General features: G+C 36.7%; 1 protein-coding gene across 50 annotated transcripts in view; it reads left to right on the plus strand.

Moving 5' to 3' along the window:
* The window catches only part of Rims1 (regulating synaptic membrane exocytosis 1), a 488,347-nt gene that overhangs the window by 300,614 nt on the left and 170,519 nt on the right, over nucleotides 1-17,214 (plus strand). The window contains exon 1 of one of the 50 annotated variants that reach the window (XM_037199518.1): nucleotides 1,342-2,164. The exons of 48 other annotated variants lie outside the window; for them this stretch is intronic. The gene's annotated coding sequence lies outside the window, so the exon portion shown is untranslated. Of the gene's footprint in view, nucleotides 1-1,341; nucleotides 2,165-2,587; nucleotides 2,812-17,214 lie in introns of those variants that run through there. One more of the 50 variants, XM_037199519.1, reaches the window with a different exon arrangement.

Consider the following 17,214-nt stretch of genomic DNA (forward strand, 5'->3'; position numbering starts at 1 on the left):
TAGCATCAGCATGAGGTTCTAAATGTTTAATTTATTGACTGGACTTGTGAAATCCGTGGAAAGGAAGCTCATGCATGTTTTTAACCACAGAAAATGAATAAATTGCTGAAAGTCTTGACTGTCCGCTAGTCCTCATGCATGGTGCTGTCCTGAGGTCTCTCTGTAGACCACCATGCCTTCGTTGGTCTTCCTTGGGTCAGTCACATAGCAAAAGAAACAAGTTCAGCCAGCAGGGGCTCCCAGCTCCACTCACTGCGGTCAAACAGTCTCCCCTAGGGTCAGAATTGGGGAAGCAGACATGTAAGATGACAGACCCCACCAAACCAGCCCATTCCCCCTTTCCAACCAGCACATAGCACTTAAGGGAAAAAAAAAAGATAAAAACCTGGGCCCAGTTTGAAGTAAAAGTCAAAACCTTTGGCAGTCATTGTGTTGGTCCAGCGGGGTTTCATACAAGGTAAAGACAGCCAAGCTCAGATTCTAGGGCTCGATGTTTAAACTGCGTGACCTTGGACCAATTAATAACTTTGATAAGCCTCACTGGTTGTGTGTAACATAACTTTATCATATCCCTATGAAATAAACGAATTAAACAAAATTATGGCAGTACTGTGTTTTGAGCATAAAAGGCCTTCAATTAATATGGATTGCCTTTCTCTTTCCCCTGCTACGATTTGGCTAACTTTTGACTAAGGCCAGTTTAAAGTGCCCCTGGAACTTCGTGAAAAGAAAATGTTCCCTAAGGTCCCAGGTGGGCTTAACGTACATTCTTTTTTTTTAAAAAAATAAATATTTTTATTTTATAATTAATTTTACATATCAGCCACAGATTGCCCTGCCCTCTCTCCTCCCACTCTCCCCACCTCTGCCTTCCCTCCCAACCCACCCCCCATTCCTACCTCCTCCAAGGCAAGGTCTCCCCTGGGGATTCAGCCCAGCCTGGTAGACTCAGCTGAGGCAGGTCCAGTCCCCTTCTCCCTGCACCAAGGCTGTGCAAAGTGTCCCAGCATAGACCCTAGGTTCCAAAAAGCCGGCCAGCTCATGCACCAAGGACAGGTCCTGGTCCCACTGCCTGGAGGCCTCCTAGACAGTTCAAGCTAATCAACTGTCTCACTTATCCAGAGGGCCTAGTCCAGTTCCATGGGGGCTCCTCAGCTATTGGTTCATAGTTCATGTGTTTCCACTAGTTTGTCTATTTTTCCCTGTGCTTTTTCCAATCATGCTCTTGAGATATCTCTTGCTCATATAATCCTTCCTCTCTCTCGCCGATTGGACAACCGGAGCTCCACCTGGGGCTTGGCGGTGGATCTCTGCATCTGCCACCAGTCACTAGATGAGAGTTCTATCATGACAGTTAGGGTGTTTGGCCATTCAATCTGCATATAAAGTAGTCAGTTTGTTAGAGACTGGTGTTTTTAAGTTGTTATCACAATTAAGAGCCCAATGCTGATGTTTTGTCAATGTATAGGACTTTTTTAGGCAAGTTCATGCTATTTAGGTAAACACAGCACATTTGTTTTAAATTAATGAGGGACTGCCCTGTTTCTGGCTGGGTTATCATTTAGCAGTTCATATTAGGAAACAAAGTAGAAGCGGCCACCACATGTTTCTCCAGACCCTCTGGCGTGGGTTAGAGGAATGCGTCAGCATCTACTACTACTTCTTGAGACAGAGCATTTTACCACCATTACATGTGACTGGGAAATAGTTTTCTACGCGTTTCCTTTCTTTTGCTAATGTTCCTAAATGCAAGACATGCTACGGATGGAGTACATGTAGGTGAATGACTGATAAAACGATGATTTTTGCCTTAATAACAGTTCTGCTACACTATGGATCGTATGAGCATGGTCACCCGTCTTCTAATATCACAAATATAAGCCATTCCTGCCACCCCCCCGCCCCGGTTTTCAGTATTGTTGCTTGTCCTTTTGCCCTCTGGAGAGGGGCCATTAGCAGTAGGTTGATCATACAGGAGAGTCTGAACAAGCAGTTTTCTTCTGTTCCCAACAATCCCTCCTGCGCTTCAGCTTTATATGCCCTGGTTCAGCTCCTGCCGCTGGGTGCCGTTCCTCATTTATGGAAACTGCAGAGGAAATGATCTGTTACGTTGGGCTTGGCAGGATCATTTCCAGGGGTTGATAATGGGATCGAATTATTTCAGGTGAGTTTGGGGGCGGGGGTGGAGATGCGTTAAAGTTAGCAAGGGTCTGCTCTCGTCTGTCCTGGGAGATCCCAGATATCACAATGAAGTGTCTCTGAGAAAGGAACAGGAGGAGACCAAGAGCATCTGCCTGAGTCTTTGTCCCTCCCCAGCTTTCAGGGACCACCGAGTATTGTCCCCGGCTGCAGGGGAGTCGCAGCATCCATGCACTGCTTTAGGAAATGGTTAACTGTGGGGCGAGAGGGCTCTGCTGTCTGCTACTGTGAGAGTCACTTCAGTACAGCACCGAACGGCATAGATTAATGCAGTAATCAATGAGAATCTGAACGCTGCAGGGATCTGATCCGATGACAGCAGCACTTACGGCCTTGTTTAATGTCACCATTGTGTAATGTTGGGCACTGCAGGCTTTGTGGGGGGGGGGGGAGTCATTGAGAATGTAAGGACTGTGGGAAATTTTATTTAAATTTTGCCTGTTGGTAGATTTTTTTTTTCTTTTTAACTGTGTTGTGGGCTTCTCCTACCCCAAGCTGGAATTTAATGATTTGGTGTCGGTAACACTTACTTAACCATTCATTCCAATGCTGCTCATTGGTTTGCTGTGTTTCTGCAGCTTCTACGAGTTCATACCTTGCATTGAAGAACAGGTAAATGAAACTATGATATTAATCATAAGCTGAATCTAAAACTAATGGGATTCGTTGTTGAATTATTCAAAAGGGTAACATATTAAGATGCGTCATTTAGATTCTATCGGAGAGTGAGGAGTACTTTGCTTTGAAAATGGAAACTACATAAATATATAATTTTCAAATGTAGATGATCATCCGATTGCATTATGTGATGTCTTTCAAATTCTGAATGTATATCTGAAGTGCTCATTGAGTTCTGTGTATTGCAGTATTATATTTAACTCACAACTTGATGTATGTATAGAGTTAATTCAGGGAGCATGTCTTTTCTGATTAATCAGAGATATTTTGTTTTCATTGTTTACTGAATTGCACAGAAGGCTTCAGTGCTTGGTCTTAAAAATAGAAGAATTGAAGCTGCATGTAGATTGTTCTTTTCAAGGGTTTAGGCTGCTGAGGCCTGATTTCTCCTGATCCGTAGTCCAGACTGTAGATCACTTCTGTAAACAGGGCTGTGCTTTTGTGTGGTGTTAGGCTGTGAACTAAGAATGATGATCATGTAGTGAGGAAACAGAATGCAGACACTCAATGGAAAGGAACAGCATCATCATCTTTGGGGTCAGAGATTTGAGTGTGTGACCTTGGGGATAAAATAAACACCAACCTCTCCTGCTCCTGCTTTAGCTTCTGCACCCAGAGAGGACACTTCCCTGCTGTCAGTGGCAAAAGCATAGCAGGATGCTCAAGGTTGCCCCATGGAGACTTCGGTGCAGAAACAATACTGCTTTCAGACATTTAAAGGGATGTGGTTTCCCTAGTAACCCCAACTTCATCCCTTGGTTTGTAGCCTGTAAGATTTTTGTAGAGGTTGAGAATAGCTTTTTAAAAATTAAGCTGGTAAATCTCTTGGCTCCATTGTGACTGCTTTTCCGAATAGGGGTTGAGTATTTGTGGTATTCTTACACACTTTCTGTTGGGCCGCACTGTTTGGGAGGAAAAGGTGTCACATGATTTGCTGCAATGCCTTGAGGGTTGAGTGCAGACAGGCCCAGGGGACCATCCTCGCAGGGCCGCAAGCTGCCTGGCTGCTCTCCTGCCCCCTCTCGGGTTCAGTGAATCTCCTATTAGAGACACTGTTATCTCTTCATAGTGAATGGTTTTTAAGAAGTCTACTTCCTGCTAGGGGGCAAGTTCAAAATCCAGAGGATCCCAAGCAGGAGGGAAAGTTGTTGTAGCTACATTCCACTCACAAGTTTAAACTAATCAGATAAGCCCTTTTGAATTAATGTTAAGAGTTTATTGTCAATTGAACCACATACCAGTAGACTGACTTCTGATGGCTTGTTGATAAGGGTCACACATTTTGTGCTCATGGTCATGCCCATGTCATGTTACTCATAGACCTTTACCCTTATGAGAGCAAGCCTGAGGCAGGAGATGATTCATGGTTCTCTCTCTGTATATGCATGACAGAGAGGTAAGAAAAATAAATGGCGTGGCTGATTTCTCTGCCAAGCTCTGTGGAAGTGGAGTGATTTACAATTTCTACTCATAAACTTAGGAAGCTGGTAACTCTATTAGTAAAATCACTCTTCATCCCCGGGGGTTACACGCTCCAGGATCTGTCAACTTCCTATTTTATGTGGTCCTGTTATTGAGTGGGTAGCAGGATCTTTGAAAAGATAGAGATATTTTCATTTTGAAGTGCTGTGGACTATGGAGATGCTGGAAGTCATTTGGAAAGAGAAGATTAAATGCGGTGAACAGAAGTTCCTAATCTTCCTTGTCCTTTTCCACATGCATAGATACTTTGAGCGAATGAAACAAATGCATGTGCCTCTCAGATTTCATGGCCGAAATGAATGGACAGAAACATGCCAGTTTGTAAATGTAGAGCAGTCAATGAAAGAACTACTGGTTATTTTATGTTATAATTATTTTAGAATGTCTTGAAATACTATTGTTCTTCTGTTATTTCTATGCTAGTTTGTGCATTCAGAATTTGTAGATAACCTGCTTCAAGTAGACTGCCCCTGCTGTTTAAGGGAATAGTCAGAATCAGAAGGTCAATTGTTTGCAGGAATATACCCACAATTCTGAATGCCTAGTTAATTTAAGTAATTATTTCGGGTAATGCATTTCATATATTACATTTTTAAGGGCTTGTGATATAAATTCTTATTGTGATGAGCCACAAACTTTGAATATATTTCAAAGCCAAATTCAGCAAAGTTGTTTATTAAAGTAGTTAAATTCTAACAGCCATGTTTTCAATAATATCTACCACAAATTTTGGATTTATTAATAGTTCAAAAGGGAGCAGATACATCAACAGGTAATGGTCCCTGGTTTCTTGCCTGACAACCTGGGTTCAATTCCCAGGGACCACCTGTGGAAGGAAAACAGACTCCATAAAAGTTGTCCTCACTGTGGCATGTATGACCCCCATGAATAAATAAATCTAATTTCAGAATTATTATTTCTAGTAACTTATTTAGAAAATATAAAGGTCTTACCAGTCATTTATATATTGTTCTATGTAGCATGCATTTCTGAAATTGTTGAAGATTCTAGTTGTGGAAGAGAGATCAACACACCTGTCTACAGTCTCTTTCTTGCCTTAGCAGACTTCTAAGGCTTATTAGAGTTCACGTAGTTGCAGGTGTTTTCTTGGGTGAGCTCCCTTGCTTTCCGTATGTATCTCATAGTTCATTTCCTTTGAGTACGCTATTTTGGATTTTTAAGTGTCTGTCTCAAGCAGGAATCATATTGAAAGCACACTTTCAGGAACCTGCAGTAAGTGGCCATTTTAAGAGATAAGGAGAAAACACCAAGTCAAAAGGGCAATGCCTCAATCTAAGTCACTTATTCATCCAGAACCTTTCAACATTTATTTTTAATTTGGAGAGAAGTATTAAAGAGGATATAGACTCTCAGAAGAAAAACAATGGACATAAAATTTATCTACAATTTTAAAGAATGCAAGGCCTCCTTAAATGTCCTCATAGATAATGGGTAAATGACGCAAGTGACTTGGGTTACAAACCTAACCTTAATGGAAATAACAACAAAGTACTGGAATTCACTGGTGAAAAACGTACTTGTCCCACAGATGAAGATAAGCCGTTTCTCCTCTAGTCTTAGAAAATAAGTCAGAGATTACCCTCAGATTGCCCTTGCTTTGAACATACAGTTAACATTTTATATTTTCATATTGAGAATCAATGTAAATATATATATATATATATATATATATATATATATATATATATATATATGTATTTTCAAAGCTTCATTCTCCAAAACATGAGTAAACAGTGATTACATACATTTGAGCTTTAATCAAAGAGATTAGAAATGTCTGAAAAGTCAAAAATAGCTGAGTGATTTCTGAATAGGGCTACATTTATATGGAATGACATTATGTCCTATGTACTTGAAAGCTCAGGAGGGCCTCCTTCTGTCCAGAATGCCAGAACGACCCTGCCGACCATTACTTTTAACAGTAGGCCTCCAGGTTTTCTTTAAAGAGCTGACATTTACTTTAGCGATCACTCTTTTGTTGTTATTGTTGTTATGGTTGTGGTTTGTTTCTTTGGTTGGTTTTTGTTGTTGTTAGGTTTTGTCTTATGTGGGATTTTATTTATGTCATCAAAACTATCCACTTAGGATGTGAACATCACAGAGAAGTGAAGCACAGAACAAGAGACCCCCAAACAGCTGTTTATTCCGAAAGACTTTAGAGTATTGATGAAAACAAATGGTTTCTAATGAGGAAAAGAATAGCTCTTTGGAATTTTTTTTTTTTTGCCTGAAACAACCTTTTCTGACTTCTTTTTTATAGTATTTGAACATTCTTTACAATTGTCTTGGTTAGTTTAACAAAACTAAACTATAATGGCTGCAGTTTTTATGCTCATCATGTACAAGCACATGTGGATACTTGACCCCCAATGCAGTGAGTGCCATGCTAATTAAATCAAACAAAGATTGCTGTAGGATGAAAGGTTTTGGTCTCCATCTTGGTCTCAGTGTCTGTCTGTCTGTCTATCTGCCTACCTCTCTGTCTCATTCTGTGTGTGTGTGTGTGTGTGTGTGTGTGTGTGTGTGTGTGCAGTTATAATTTGCCATTGAAGCATTAATACATCACTTTACAAAAACCAATAGAACTGCATTGTCTTGGTTGAAATTATAACAACTGTCAAGATGATGCCTTTTTGTTGATTTTATTCTCTTTAACAGTAAATAATGAAAACCATCCAGGCAAGCACAGTATCTTGTTCTACTAAAAATTAATGTTTAGACATTAAAATAAGTTGAAACTGTTATTGCAATTGAAATTCTTTACAACTTTAAAACTGAATAACAAACATTCCATGCTAAAAACTAAATGGTACTCATTTTCCCACTAGCTAGAATAAAAGACTCTGTTTAGGGTTTAGGGGACTATTGGTTGGCTTTTAGTTTGAAGTTGAGATCAGCCTTTAATTTTATATAAATGTAAAGCAAATGTTGACTTAGAGGTTGGGAGTTGTCGCTCAGGGTAGGAGGCTTGCTTTGCATATGCTATGCCCTGTTTTGAGTCCCAGTGTAAACAAATAATGTAAGAAAACTTCTAGGTATGTTTTCAACTATGAGGGTAAATTATCTTTTTATTACTGGGATTATTAAAAATCTCTTAATTGTTATAATTTAGGGTTTCTTGTGGCTTCTGTGTTTCTAGGGCTCAAAAAAGTATTGCCTTTAATTTATAATCTGAATATTAGGAATTTGGGTACAATTTTATGATTAGTAGAAACTTGTTAGGTCAAACATGATACACATATTTTATTGGAAAAATTAGTTAAAAATGACATCTTTATAAATTAGCACAGTGTATCTCCCTTGAGAAAGTTTTTAAAATGGATTTATAAGGCTTTTTATCAAAAGAGGGATATCAAATGAGTATTGTTCATATCTCTGAATTAATACTCAGTGCAGTGTTTGCAAATGTAATTTTAATTTTCACATTTAATGTCACTGAATATATTGGGTGGCATTGATGACATTGCAATTTCAGTCTCTTTAGCCTTTCTCCTAGAATTTAACCTAAGATAAGATTGTTTATTTGGTTTGCTTTTATGGAAAGGAATTGTTTGATTAAGAATCTTTAAAAGGCATTGTGACTGCTGACAATATTAGACATTATGCAGAGAGCACATAATCCTATGTTCTCCGTTTTTCATACTTCATTCACAAATTGTCAGGAAGTAGAACACTCAATAGAAAAATAACATGAGTGCATTCCATTTTTTAATAACTGATGAATCTGATACATTATTTGATAAGCATTGGCTAGCTGTAATGTCCTGATTGTGATGTGTTGATAAGGAATGATTTAATTTTAGGATTTTAAGATATTAGTTACAAATGTTCTCATGATTGAAAGCTGGCTTTTCTAAGCTGGTAATTATTTTACCAATGAGCTTGCAGTTATTGTTTGTTTACATTATTTTAATTAACATCTTTCTCACTAGAGTTGTAAATTTTTCTACGTCCACAAGAAATTTCATGTGTTTTCATATATGTTATGCTCTTTTTTGTTGTTATCTGATAGATGCTGTTCTAACCTCAGGACGTTGCCCTTTTATCCAGTCGGATCTGTACCCATTTGTTGAGACACTATCATTCATGTTTGAGTATATGAAGCTATGAATCATATCGATGTTGAAGGCAGATAGGCTTGAAAGCAGTTTAGTTTTCTGTCTTCTTTTTGTTTTGTTTCTTAGTCCTTTTATCACTCATTCTTACTGTTGCAAGCATGCTCTCGGGGGTGCATCATCAAGAGTTTAAGGGTCCTGTAGGGTTGCATACCACAGAAAGCTTCGTGCTTTGACTGTAACATTAGTAGTGAGAACCTAATGAACTTGTAAAGGAGGAAAGTCTAGGGGTTTAGAATTTGTGATGTTGTTATAGCCCAGATAGGACCCCTTTCTCCACCCAATTTCCCCAACAGATGTAGAAAACTTGATTATGGGCTTGTGTTATTTAAACTATAGATAAACTAATGCCTGCACATTCATTCCACTCCAGTTGTTTTTCTTTGTATCAAAGATATTTTGAGATTTATGGATGGAAAAAATTGTTTTCCTTTGCTAAAATCATGTTATAATAAATATATTAAAGTACATTGTGCATACTCAGTGAAACAAATTTAAATTCCCACTTTAAAACTTACCAATTTGCTAGAATATTAAAAAAATAAAGCCCCGGGAAATAAATTTAAAATGCATAAAATATTCACTTGGGAAAATAAAGGTAGAACACTAAACTACAGATTTAGTCATAAACATCTAACACACTAGCTTTCAGAAAAAGTACTGAAACTTTGCACCAAACACACAGCCTTCAAAACAGAAAGAAAGCATATGTTCAAGCACACATATGTTCTTTTTTATGATATTGATACCAGAGAGCTATTCCTTCCATACCATTTCATAAAGACAGGGGCAATAGCTGCACAGATCACATTGTAAGAGCCACATCGTCGCCAGGATCCATACAGTGAAATGCCTGCTGTGGTGATGGTAAAGGACATCAGAAATAGGGAGGCGTATGAGCCGCATGTATACTGTCATTCAGATATGTGTCCATATAATGGGGTGTGGTTAATTCAGGCATATTTTATACAGTTTAAATTGACATTCTGTATATTTTTCATATCTATATTATTGAATTAAAAGTTTCAGAAATATTAAGGTACAGCACACTAAATGATAGAGTTTCTGAGATGCTTTCTGGAGCTCACAGTAGCTGTGGGTGGTAAATTTGTGATTTCAGCAGTTAGAGGAATTGGAGAGAGGGTTGCTAGTGTTCTGGAATGAAAGGCTGTCTCCTTCTTGGAAAGCAACTAGACAAAACAGAGAAACTAATTTTGAGCATGTTAAGTCTGAGTTTTCTGGTTTTTTTTTTTTTTTCATTTTTGTTTTCATTATCATTTTTAGGGGGAGGGTGGGGGACAGAGTCTTACAGCCCAGGCTGACCTGGAACAAACAGAAATCCTCCTGGCTCAGCTTCTTGAAGACTAGGTGACAGGTGTGAGAAGTCATGTATGGCCCGGTCTTACAATGTTTTTGTTATAAAAATTGAATCTCACGAGATGTGCTAAGTCTTTGGCCAGCCTTAAGTTAGGTGGCTATGTACATATTCTCTGTATGCAATTGTGACTGTTACTTGTTTGTCTCCATTTCTTTTGTCCTTTGACGTATCAGAGGGCCAGCTGAGAGAACAAGCCTTTATAAGGCTCACCTACTTTTTTAGTTCAGAAGACTTTGGCCAGTGATCTTGCAGCCCTGCTTTCTCATGCTCCATTTCAGAAATTGTGTGACTATGAACACTAAGCACTTTCCTCAAGACCAATGAGGATACGTAAAACAGAAGTGTTCTCTACACTTCATGCCTCGTGATTTCCCTTTGCCAGCCAAGGAACTGACAACCTAAAGAGAAAGTCCTCTTATATATGTAGAAACTCTTTGCTCCTCTGCCTCGCTTACACACAAAAAGGCAGAAAAATCAAATTAATCTATGATAAAAATTAAATGAAGTAGAGAGATTTTAAAGAAAGGCTTTAGGGGAGGGCTCTGGCTTCAAAGTATCTGTTTCTATCCGCTCACTTCTGATTGAACTCATCCTTTGCTTGTTATAACTTAGTAACACATCTTAAAATAGTAAGATGCATCCGTCTCACATATGCATTGGCACTTGTTATGCATGCTCTTAATATTCACCTGTGTTCTACCAACTGCTCTCCTTGATCCTTACATCACTCACACTATGACAGGCAAGGCATCAATCTCACTCCTTTCCTTTTTCATATCTTCAGATGCAGAGGCAGGTCGGATCCAATTTGACACTTAGAATATTGATATTAGTGTTGTTTGGATTGAGTTTGGGTCCAGACACACACAAGTATTTTCCTTTATCAAAAAGATTCTTCTAGAATTTTTTTTTGTGTGTGTTGTTACAATGCTTCTACTGCGAACATGTCCGGCACTACAGTTTCTTAAGCCTGTGGTTAACATCCAGTCCCCAAACAATGAAAACAAATAAACCCCAATTTTTTCCACAGGGTGTTCTGGCTGGATATTCCGAGACTTTGCACGTCACAACCTGTTCTCCCACGGGAATGGAATGCTCAGTGTCAATGTGGAAGCCTGGTCAGTTGGAAAGTTGAAGTGTAATATTTTCCCTCTGGGTACAGCACTTCCCAAACTCTGATGTATTGAGAGTCGCTGTGTTAGGGGAAAAAAAAGTTCCCTAAGACTGTTGTTTTGTAATTTGCGATCCAGTACACCCCACTATTCAATATTTAGATTCTGGGGGAGTAATTTCTAAGAAATTACATCTCATGCTCTATTTCCACATAAAAGCATTCATCTCTAAACCATTACACAAGAAATGCTTTTTGTCCCATAACCAACAGCTGTGGCAAACCTTTTCAAACACCTTTTATTATCATTTCCAATCATATATTAGAGATTAACTAAAAATCGTGAGCAAATTTACATCATAAAACTAAGTCATAGTGTTGTCTGTGTCCATGCATGCATGTGTGTGCATGTGTGCACACATGGGTATGCATTTGAGTTTTGTGGTTGAAAGAGTTCCAGGCTTTTAATTGATCATCTTTCTCTAAGTCCCACAGCATCAGAGCAGAGCAGAGGCAAAGGGCAAAGATTCCTTGAGCATCATGGCCTTTAGGGGGTATATCTGGATTTTGAAACATCCTCTACTATCAAAAATCTATGTTTGTTTAAACTAGTATTCTTTTCAATTAGTAGAAATCACAAAATAAAGAGCTTTGTTTAATCTCTCAAATAAGTTTGAATTTCTCAAAATCTGCCAATATTTAAAATAAATCTCCAGATTTCTGTTTTCTCTTTGCCTCATCAAGAGAGACAGATTGAAGTCTTCAGTGACTGTTGGGGGTAGGGTGGTGGTGTGTGTACACACTTGTGTGGGTATGTGAGTGTGCATGTGGAGGTCAGAGGTCAATATTTTAAGTCTTCTCAGTCACATTCCACCTGATTTGGAGCCATGGCTTTTCACTGAGCTCATTGACTCAGCTAGAAGGACTGACTGATGAGCTTCAAGACTGTGTTTTCATCTCTCCATCACTGGGAACAATGGACATTGGAACGCGTGGCTCTGGTGTCTGTGTGCTGGGGATCCAAACTTAGTTCCTCTTGTTTACATGGCACATACTGCTGCCTGAAGCATCTCCCCAGGCACCTCCATGATTATCTTCTTAACACTTAATTCTGTTATTAATTCAGTAGTGTTGTTAGGCAGCTTACCTAGAAAGGGAACTCTATGCACCTAGGTAGCTTAAAACTTTACTGAGTACAAATAAATTGTATTTGACACCCAATATTTGACACACTACTTAACATTCCAGATATAATTAAAACTATTGAAATGTTGTCAGCTGTCTGTAGTAATAACATTTAATAATTTTTATAAGCAGAAAGTATTTTTAACATTTTTCTAAGGTGCATATATTTCACTAAGTTGATGAATGTTTCCCTGTAAATCTTACTTCCAGCAATGATTCTGTATTTTCAACATTATTTATGCAACTATTATATATTAAACTTTAATTCTAAATTTATTGAAAGTTGACAAAGATGACAGAGATGTCTCAAACTCTTGAAACTTTTGTGAAAAGTAGGTTATAGCTAATTAATAGAAGAGAATGGAGTTTCTAAAGGGGAATAGATATTATCAAGATAGTGTACCCAATAGTCAGTGTTGGGTTTATAGTCCATTGTCTCTGGCTTCACACGTATTGTTCTTTCTACTGTAAAATAGCTGCTCTTCTTAACTTTCATATAAAAAAGTAGACATTCCATAAGATAAAATAATGTTAATTGATAAACTGAAAGATAGTGAGATTCTCTGGTTATTCCAGGTCTTGAACAGTAAGGCAGAAAAATACTATCATTTCATACTTTTCACGTTAGTAGGTAGAGTTGATAGGAATGATTGCTGGTATAATAATTAGAAGAAGTGTTTGTAGATATGTTTGTATTCTAATGTAAGTTTGAATTTCTTTTGGTACATTATAAACTGTGATGTCCGTGGTCTCCGTTTACCTCTGAAAGAACAACAGATGCTCTAGTGTTTATTGTTAGACTGAGGTCAGAGTTCAGCCAGGATGTTTGATTCTGAGTTCCCTTTCTGTGTTTTTCACAGTTATATAAGCATGACGTTGACATCCTCCCCAGTCTCACTTAGGATCACTAAAAAATTCTAAGACAAGGAAGGGATGTGTTGAAGCCACCCCCTTACTAAATGTATTACAGCATTCCCCTTTCTTGGACCAGTTTCTGAATCAACTTTCATATGCTCTAAAAAAAAAAAAAAAATACAAATCAGAGCTGTATCTCAGGCTCTGGAACAAATGTTTGATCATTGTCTGAAGTTTGTTTGGCTCTGGAGAATTTGTGGACTATAAATAATTTCTGAATCTAAGTATTGGATTTGACACCTCGTTAGAGTAATAATTGGTAATTGATTCACTTATTTGAATCATCTTACTAATTGATAAGCTAATTTAATTAAATATTGAATTTATATTCCAATGCGGAAGGGTAGTGTTGTTCATTCTATGACAAAAAGAGATTAAAGGAGAATTTAAAAAATGTAAGTATTGTATTTTAAATCACATTGTTGTCCTATGAAAACACTGTACCTGTTTATTTTCTGCAACTTGCTGAGTTTGGAGACACATATTACCTGTGAAACCATGACTAAAATGAATGTTGTGAACATATCCACCTCCTCCAACTCTTGTTCTGCACTCTGTGATACACATATTTAAGATCTAACCCATGAGCGGTTCTTTGAGTATGCACTGCAGTGCTGTGAATTCTGTTGACTGCTGATCAGTAGACATCTCCCTCTTCCTAGCCCTTGGAAATCATCACATCACTCTTGGCTTCTGTGTATGACTATGTTGTTTGTCATATTGGATGATATACCATGCACCTTATTTTAGTGCCTGGCTTCTTTCTGTTAGCATCATGTCTTTCTGTGCCTCCTATGGTTTTTCCCCAATCGCAGGCCTTTCTACTTTGAAAAAGAACATTTCGTTGTGTGCTTATAACCCATTGTCTTTACCTTGTAACCTATCAGTGGATATAGTTGCCTCTATGTACTGGTTATGGTGACCAATATCGTAATGTGCATGAGAGTGTAGGTTTTATTTATTTACTTAAAATCTTGATTTCAGTTATTTTGGCCATGTCTCTGAAGTGTGTCTGACAGATTATAATTTGGGGGATTCCTCATTACTTTTTTGGATAGTAACTTTACAAAGTTATACTCCTTTTAGTACATACTCAGATTCTAATATTTCTCCTTATTCTCCACATTGATCTTTTAAAAAATAGAGTCATTTTAAAAGGGGAGAGGTGAGATTAATTTTTTTGTCTTAATTTAGATTTCTTTGGTGATTTGTGATGTAAACACCTTTGGGGGTGAGTGTAGGTTCCATAAAAAAGTGAAATTTCTTAATCTTTTTAAACTTTTTTTGAGAATTCCATACGTGTGAATAATACTGCTATGACAAGGAAGTGCAATTATCTCTTTAAAACACTTACTGCCTTTGACAGTTAATTCAGAAATGAGATTGATGAATCCTAGGAAAGTACTAGTTCTAGTATTGCTTACATTTATGTATTTTTTAGAATTTCATACATGAATACTGTATTGATATAATATCTATCTCCCTTCCAACTCCTCCTGTGTCTTGCCAAATTCATTACTTCTTTAATTATTGTTGCTGTACACACATATATGTATCTACTATAGCCTGCTGAATCCACTTACTGTTGTTTCTAAATATATAAGTTTAAGGATGACCACTTGGATTGGATAATTTATCAGGGAGCTCATTCCTGGAAAAGAGTATATCTCCATCTCTGAGAAGCCATTATTGCCTCTATCTCTTCACCTAGGGAAGAGGCTTCTGAGATTTCATCCATAGATCTTAAATGTCAACTGGTATTGTCATTTATGCAGATCTTGTTTAGGCAGCCATCTTGTTCAGATGTCATAGGTTCAGCTCCCTGTGTACATAGAAGACACTACTTCATAGTAGAGTTGGTACTATGTCTCTTACAGTCATTCTGTTCCCTCTTTTGTGATGATCTCCAAGCCTTAGATATCATATATATATATATTATATTATTATATTTTTTTATTATATATTAATTATATGTATGCACACACTGCATTTACTTGTTTTGCTTGGCTAAATCTAAATTGGGTTTCAAGTTACTTATCATTATTGGAGAGGTTTATATTAAACACCAACAGTTGGATTAAGCTTCTGACTGCTTCAGGTCTGGAATTCAAGAACACAAACTTTTGAGATTTTATGTAGTGCTTGCCTTTAAGTATGGTTGGCACATCAAAGCTGTCAGAGAGTTTGAATGAAATTGCCAAAAAGTATTTGAGGACCGATAATTTTACTCTCATAAGAATTTAAACTGGCTGTAATGAAAGGCATTCATTAAATCATAACAGAATTGCTAATTTTGTCATAGCATGTATATATTTATAAAATAGTCTGATATATTGCAGATTGTGTGAGTAATAATTACACTTAGCATCATGTTTTCTCATCTCATTTTGATGACTAGAAACTAAGTCCTATAAAATATTTTTCTTAAAATTGACTGTTAAGTTAAAAGAAATTGAGGACTTGACTATGTAATAAAATATTGCCAGTTTATTATATATTACAACTAGTTTAATTTGGAAGCAGACACCTTCCCACTTTAAGAAAACTTCCAAAATATAAGTAAACTACCTGGAGTGGTATTTTCACACCTTAATTTGTAGTTTCAGATTTTTAGTTCCTGTCTATAAAATGAATTTACTCAAATAAGTGTCCCCATAAAACATTGAAATGTTTTATCATCGTATAGCCCCAAATGACTTTTACTCATGTATTAGCCATGACACTTGGTGTGGAGAAGTCTTTCTTTTCCTTATATAAATTCAAGTCCCATTCTTACCACTGAATTGCAATCCAATGTGTATGACATGCACACATTCAGAAAACAAATTTCATTGGATATTTTACTTCTACCCTGTGCTATATTTAAATAGTTTAGTTTCACCTAATTTTGATTAATTCAATACATTTTTTGTTATGGAAGAATAAGCAAAAGATGAAACAGTTTGCAGGATTTAGGAAATACCTTGGAAGGATGACATCTCTTTTGATTTTAGGTCTGTGAAGTTTATGTTTTGTGTATGACAGTCACATAGTCTGTTTAGGAAGAATGATTTGTTTCTTGAGATGGTGGAAAATACAGTTATAAACATGTGTTGGGAATCATGCAGTTATAGAGAATCAGGAAAATGTGTGTGGTCTGTTATCATTATTCATTTTGATGATGTCAGAATAAGACTTGTATATACTCTTGAGATGAACATGAACTTCACCTTCCCTCATACTGCACATACTTTTTCCATTAATACTTGTATACTATGTATATACTCAACTTGGGCAAGTACAGTTACTACATAAATTATTAAATACTTACTAAATGAAATGAGATGTGTGGTTTTAAAAATAGTTTTACTATACATGCTAAATCAAGCATTCTATTTGGAACATATTTATATTTAATGGTATTGGTTGGTTTTATTGAGATCCAGTGTGCCTTCACACCAGAAATTGAAACTACATAATTTGGAATCATAAAAATACATGTTAATGCATTATTGTAGATCCTAACCACACTGAATTATTTTATTTCTATTTACATAAGTTTTATGTGTCACTTAAATGATGTGTATATTATTTATGCATTGAAATACATTTGTGTATTGAAAATGCTTAGAATATGAAAATTATTGCATTGAAAAACAGTAATTAAAATTAGCCTGTTTTTCCCAAGGTGTGGAGAACTAACCTGTGTTAAAATGTCTCACAGAAATAAGCTGAGAATTATAAAATTATTTGAGCATAGCTATGTATGGATTTGGGCTGCCACCTGATAGAATTTATGGTGCTGTATTAAAGATAACAGTGAATTAGATCTTTTTAGAGGTACATTGAATACACAGTCAAATGTTTGCATGTGTTCTACAAGCAAATTCATTGAATTTGTTATCATTTTGAAGCTCTGCAACCCAGCAATCAATATCTTTAATCATTTTACTAGCAATCAAAGAAAATATTTTTATCAAGAAGTATTTTTTAAAATATTTTAGGATCAAGTTTTGCCAGGTTTTTCTTAACCATCAATAGCAGGGAAATGTAAACTACAAGGACAAATTGAAGTATTTAAAAAATCTGTATCTCACAAACTCCATAATTATATGGGTAGAAAAAAACAACAGATTAAAATTACATGTTAT

Source organism: Peromyscus leucopus, chromosome 16_21, assembly GCF_004664715.2.
Source record: "Peromyscus leucopus breed LL Stock chromosome 16_21, UCI_PerLeu_2.1, whole genome shotgun sequence".
Taxonomy (NCBI): Eukaryota; Metazoa; Chordata; class Mammalia; order Rodentia; family Cricetidae; genus Peromyscus; species Peromyscus leucopus.